This window comes from Bidens hawaiensis, unplaced genomic scaffold (assembly GCF_021521415.1).
Source record: "Bidens hawaiensis isolate Kalapana, Puna unplaced genomic scaffold, B.hawaiensis_p1.1 tig00008041_1, whole genome shotgun sequence".
Taxonomy (NCBI): Eukaryota; Viridiplantae; Streptophyta; class Magnoliopsida; order Asterales; family Asteraceae; genus Bidens; species Bidens hawaiensis.
Genome location: NW_027491565.1, coordinates 51,934 through 58,832, shown reverse-complemented (window position 1 = coordinate 58,832; position 6,899 = coordinate 51,934). Strand labels below are relative to the sequence as shown.

Sequence of the window (6,899 nt, the reverse complement as noted above, 5' to 3'; positions counted from 1 at the left end):
CTAATAAAAAAATTTATGATGACGTAAGTCATATCTTGGGTGAGTTCAACGTAAGTAATAAAGAAAATACTCTCTTTTTTACATAAGCGTGTTGAATAACATGTTTTATTTTCTTAATTTCTTTCAACAGAAGATGAGTTCAACTTACTCATCAAATCATATGGTTCAAAATGAACAAACTAACTTCAAATATGAATCAGTTGATCATGAGTTACTAATTAAATCGTGTGCAGGCATATTATTGTAGTAAAGGATACCCGTATCTATTTGCAAATGTCTGGGCTATGATATTATATTTACTATCCACAATGAAATATGAAACTGCAGACTGCTACAATCTTGAAGTGAAACTTGTTATTAATCACTCAAATATGAGTTAAAACTACACTTTCTTGCTGATCTTTGTGAGCGAAGATAAGACTTCGTTCATGTCTGGTCGATCGTCTGGATCCGCTCGAGTGCAGGATAATGCCAACTGAAGAATCTGTTCTATAACACCGTGTTTTGTGGGGAAATCGGAAGCCAGTACAGGATCGACAATTTCAATCAGCTCACTGATTTCATTTGAAAGTGTTTGTTCTATCAACTGTGGCAAAGTTCCCTCATCTTCGGTGAGTCCTGTTGGTCTTCTTCCAGTCATAAACTCCAAAATTATCACTCCAAAGCTAAATACATCCACTTTTGTTGTCACTTTTCGCATATATGCAAACTCTGGTGGAGAAAAAAAAAATGAGTTAGTGTGACTTTTTTGGTCAATGCTATCTAAAAGAGAGTTGGTGATACATTACCTGGTGCCAAGTAACCAACGGTGCCTTGAAATGCTGATGTAGAAGAAACACTCCTTCCATCCGGCTGAAAAACTCCCAGAATCCGAGCTGTCCCAAAATCACTAACATGAGCATCCCAATTATCATCAAGAAGAATGTTAGAAGGCTTTAAATCACAATGAACTATGGGGAAATCATATCCAGAATGTAAATAAACGAGTCCTCTAGAAACTGAAACCAAAATACCAACTCTCTCAGAAAAATTCCATCTTGATCGATCAATCCCAAAATCATGTATAACCGTATCAAGATTACCATTTTCCATATATTCAAGAACCACAGCCTTTAACTTTCTACTCTCCCAGGCATAACCAACCACTTCACTAGATTTCTATGCCTTAACTTTGCTAGTGTATTTATTTCTTTGTAGAAGCTCTTATCTGATTCTGCTGAAAACTCTGTGAGATTTAGATTTTTTATTGCTATCATCTTTCTATCTACTAGTGTACCCTTGTACACTGTGCTTAACCTGCTTCTACCCAGAATGTTACTTTCACCAAATCCATCTGTAGCATCTTCCAACTCTTTTCTTTCGAATCTTTTAAGAGTGAACCCTTGGGTATACTCTGGTATTGGATCCTTAGCCTTTTTAGCTTGACGATAACATAAAATTCCCAAAAATAGTACAAGAAACAAACCCGTAGATCCAAGTAATATTGCTAGAACATATACAGATTTTTTGGATTTTTGATGTGAACGATTTGAATGCGTTGAGACGATGCATGATTTGATGTCGTTAGTAACACACAGTGAAGGGTTTCCAAGCAATCCGACTGCACTAGAGTTTTTGAAAAGTATGGTATAGGAACATGTCCCTCTAGGTGGTTGAATGAGAGATTTAGGTACTTTAAAGCCAAATTGTTGCCAAAATTTTTAGGAATCGTGCCATTGAATTTGTTCTGTGAAAGATCACATGAGGTAAGAAGTGTCAGATTGGCCATGCTTTCTGGGATCTCTCCTTCCAACTGATTTCTTGAGAAATTTATGTAAGAAAGAACATTAAGAGTAGGGAATATTGCATCAGAGACGCCACCGGAAAGATTGTTTCCTGACAAATCAATACTCTGCAGGTTTTTGCAGTTCTGAATTGTTAATGGAATACCTCCTGAAAGATTATTGTTTGAGATATCAATGGCTTGCACCATTTCCATCTTCCCAAACTCACTTGGGATATTTCCGGTTAGGATATTGTTTGAGAAATCGAAATATATCTGCATATCTTTCATACTTGAAATCACTGGCCTTGAAATCGATCCGGTGAAGAAGTTGTGTGACAGGTCTATCAGAATCAACCGGTTCAGTTTTGTCATGCTGTCCCCAATTGACCCGTTAAACCTGTTTCCACTAAGATCCAACCGAGAAAGCATCTCAAGCTTTGAAACAGAATTCAGAATCGGACCCTCAAATTTGTTGTTCGACAAGCGGAGTTCAGTCAGCTGTTTAAGCTCACCTATTTTATCAGGAATTCGACCTTCTAGATTATTTTTATTAATCCAAAGGCTTTGAAGGGAAGATATTTTTGTGAGTTCTATAGGAATGGTGCCTGAAAATTGGTTTTGGTCCAGATGTAACAAAAACAAACTAGTTAGGTTTCCAATTTCTCGTGGGATTGGCCCGAAAAAGGAATTACGCTGAATTTCTAGGTGTTGTATAATAGAAAGTCTTTCAATTCCTGGCTTCAACGTCCCTGTAAGATTGTTACGCCCTATAGCTACTATCTTAAGATTTGAACAATTAAAAAGATCGTTCGGGATATTTCCAGATAGTTTGTTATTGCCGATATTAAGAAGTGTAAGATTGGACAACTTTCCCAATCCCTGAGGAATTTCTACTGTCATCCAATTTATAGCCAAATCTAACCAACGTATCTTGGTACAGTTTGTGATGCTAATTGGAATAGACCCCTGAAGGAGATTATCGCCAAGTGACAAATTTCTTAGGTTGTTAAGAGACCCAATGTTTGAAGGAATTGATCCTGTGAGAAAGTTAAAGTTAACTAACAGCGAACTTAAATTGACTAATTTGGTTATTGATGCAGGGATTTCCCCAGAGAGGGAATTTTGCCACAAGTAAAGAGTTTGTAAACCGGACAAATTCCCAATGTCTCTAGGAATGATACCAGAAAGTTGGTTTTGGCTCAAACCAAGAGCTTGCAAATTTTTCAGTTGAAGAATCAAAGTTGGAATTGAACCTTCAACCAATTAATCAATCAATCATACCCAGTGGAGTCCCACCAACAACAAAGCTATAAGTAGGGTCTGGGGAGGGTGGGATGTAGGCACACCGTACCTCTATCCAAAGGAATAAAGATGTGGCTTTTGGAGAGACCCTCAGCTCAAGAATACATACGTATGTGGCAATATAAGGAAATCAAAATTCAACAGTAAAAAATAAAATAAAATAATAATAATAATACTGTAAGTATGGAAAGAAAGTACCATTATTGTTTGTGACCAGAATAAGGTAAATAAACGCCTTAAAGTATTCATTTATCCCTAAAAATCCTTAACTTTAATTCTACTTCTCCACGAATTCCTATCATCAATCATGTCCTCTGAGAGGTTTAGGTCTATCAGACCATGTCATTGGAATTGAACCTTCTAAACAGTTATTTGTTACCCCAAGAATCCAAAGATTAGCCAAATCACCGATTCTGTTTGGAATTGTACCGTTAAGTATGTTGTTACTAAGTTCAAGGTATTCCAAAGAAGTACAATTACACAAGCTATCCGGAATAATTCCAGTAAGGGAATTGGTATACAGATTGAGCGTGGAAAGCTGTGTGCAATATCCCAGCTGGAATGGAATGTTGCCCGTGAATGAATTTTCAGATAAATCAAGAAGCTGGAGTCCAGAAAGGTTACCAAGAAAGGGAGATATTTGGCCTTTGAGGTGTGCTTGTGGAAGTGAAATAAAAATGACACGTTTGGTGACATCATGGCATTGGATTCCCGTCCAGTTGCAATGGTGGGTGGAATTAGCATCCCAGTCCAGGAGTGCACCAGTCGGGTCGTATGTGATTAAACTCTTGAAATGTTTCAAAGCATTTGCTTCATCAGCTTTCAAGTTGGACTGAGCACCGAGCGTCAAGAAAGCTTAAAGGATAAGGATTTTGAATGCCATTGAAGTGATGATGAGCATACTTCGAAGCTGGTTTATTTATATCGCAGAATTCAGAAGAAAAGATTTTTCTTAATGTGTCAAATCAAAGGCTTATCATATCGTATGTGGCTTTGTTTTAAGTCTCTTCCAAGTAAATGGTGGCCCATAGCCTCCACCCCGAATACACGACATCCCATTCAAAATACAACACGTTCATCTGTATTTTAGTACAATTATGACATATTTTAGTTTTTACAAAAAAAATATTATTTGTAACTATAAATTTATAGAAAACACAGTACACACAAGTATATATATTCACGCATGCACAACCACTTTTGGTCTTATAATAGTGTACAACTTTGGGGTTTTAGTCTTTCAGATGCCGATGAGTCTAAAGTAATTTGGTTTTAGATGAGTTATCCATTCTTACAAGATTTTCACACGGCAAATTACGACCTGAAGGACCGTCACCTTAATCCCAACGGTCCGCAGAGCGTGCATGGGCTCAACTTTAAATAGCAAATCGAGCATGACACTCCAACATCACAACTTGCAGAAGCTTACGTCGGTTTGTGTGCCCCGATTATTTCCAACGAGTTGACGAGGCGAGTCCTGAAGCCCTCAAAGTACGTGAAAAAGCCCCAACACCCAACATGCCATTTTCCTGAAGCCCCAACGTATTTTATGAGCAGAAGTGCTACCTGATCATTCCTAACCAAGTATCCCCTATAAATCATCGTTAAGGTATAGGTTATACTTATGTGTTTGCATTTGTATAGCTTAGACCCTAATTGGAGGGGGGGGGGGGGTATACTTAAGCCTTGAAAAGTTTTGATAGACGAAATAAGCTTTTCATAAAAAAAAGGTTTTAATAAAACAATTCCTCGTGATGAAGAAACATAGATTTGAAAGAATAAGCATTTCTTCATAATGAACATGGGCGAAGCTTTGAAGGGACCCCTCCACCCCCCTCCCTTTCCGAGGAAACAAGATCCGTGACTTCGCCCCCATATAAAAGTCTAAGGTAGACTAAAACAGAAAGACTAAAGGTGTAAATGTTATAAAGTTTTAAACTATAAAACAAAAGAAGACGTATGTTTTACAAGGTGTGAAACTATATTGTCAGACTTAAAGGTGTCTCAAACTATATTTTCCCGAACTCGACTACCTTGATGCCCTCTTCCACAACCTGTTTCACACAAGTTTTTATCGGTTTCTCACCGGTCAGCTGCTCGCCTTAAATTCCTTCACACGGATCACCCGCTTTATCACATTGATATGACAGATTAGTTCTTCTCGAACCAGCTTTCACGGAAAAGTTGATTGATTCACACAACCGACTTCTCACCTCGTTCTTGATTGATTCACACAATCAGCCTCACTCTTTGATCAATCTATCACAGATTGACAGTTTTCTTCCTCACCATTATCACACCGTAACTCCGAATTGCTCTGGTAACTCCACACCTATCGCAGGTAACCGAACCTGCAATCGATGGACTCGCTCCAATCGATTCTTTTCCGTGGTTGACTCACACAACCCAAACGATTTGAGCCTTCACAGCCCTACTCGAACAAACCAATCAATTACGAACAACTTTTCATAACCGAACCCACTTGCTCACAAAATAAATCAAACCTTAGTTAAGACCTATCTCATTCAAACCGTGTAAAGACACAAACTCTGAATCAAACCTACTCATTCAACCCAAATAAAATACGAACTCTAAACTGAACCGTCTTGTTCAAACTAAATAAAGACCCAACAAGAATGGTTAAACCTTCTTTTACAACAAAAGTAAATAAATAAATAAACCACGGCTTATAAATTTCTTCCTCTCGTCTGCACCAAAAAAAAATAAATTCACACACTTTAACTTTTGTATCAAACAACCTTTTTCCATTCTTTTCTTCTTTATTTAATCGTAAAATAAAGAAACATTCGTGAAAATTTCACTACAAGCAACTTTTGACTTTGGTGACACCTATAATTCTTTAATCACAAAAGAATTAATCACAAAAACAAGATTTCCGACAAAAAAAACTCTTTCACGTCGAACTCTCTTTAGCCCGCCACCAGAACCAAACACCCTTGTCTGGTTTGAATAGTTTCTTTTGATAACATCCTAATCAAAACCCCAACTCGGTTCCGATATGCACCGATTGATGGCTCCTCCTCAAGCTACCACTTACCGTCGACCGATTATCAATTTATTGAACTTGGCTCTGATACCAACTGTTGGAAAAAACAAATTGGAAAGAACCTTTTAATTATGTTCTTCAAACAATGAATACAGAATCGATATCTAAACTCGTTGGAGGTAGAAACTGGTTTTAGGTCAAAGTGAATTGCAAGTTTATTATCAAATAATAATAAATGTTGTGATGGTATAATTTGAAAATTGGAAGGCTTGGAAGGATGAATCTGTGGTGATGGAATTAAACTTAAAACTCAAACTCCTCTAACTTATTATTCATAATATAAAACTCAAAGCTATTTATAAATCTAACAGACATAATTTAACTAGAAGTGAGAAACTAATAAAAGATAAATATAATTTAAATAATAAAACTAAAATAATAATAATATATTTGAATTTTATCTTTAACGAATCGGGATTAAATATATCAAAAACTACATATGTGTTTGTTTGTAAAATTCATAATCCTTTTAAATTTGTATATGATTATGATTTGGATTACATATGAACTTTATTGTGTTTTTGGATTGGCATTTTACTAAATCATCATATATAGTTGTTTCGGGAAATGACTTGAACTATAAATATATTGTTGCTGGATTAAATTATCTTTACATGTATCAGGTTATCTTCTTCAGCATGTTGAATGTTGATGTTTTAATTTCTTAATTTCTTTCAACAGAAGATGAGTTCAACTGACTCATCAAATCATATGATTTAAAATGAACAAACTAACTCCGGCCAAATATGAATCAGTTGATCATGA

At 36.4% G+C, this 6,899-nt stretch overlaps 1 pseudogene across 1 annotated transcript; it reads right to left on the bottom strand.

Annotated features, from left to right (window-relative positions):
* Positions 1 to 344: 344 nt before the first annotated feature.
* On the bottom strand, positions 345 to 3,950 carry LOC143636725 (uncharacterized; annotated as a pseudogene). The gene is made up of 3 exons (XR_013154296.1): positions 3,425 to 3,950; positions 789 to 3,018; positions 345 to 711 (listed from the first exon to the last, which is right to left on the bottom strand). The product of XR_013154296.1 is annotated as an uncharacterized LOC143636725 (transcript).
* Positions 3,951 to 6,899: the final 2,949 nt, after the last annotated feature.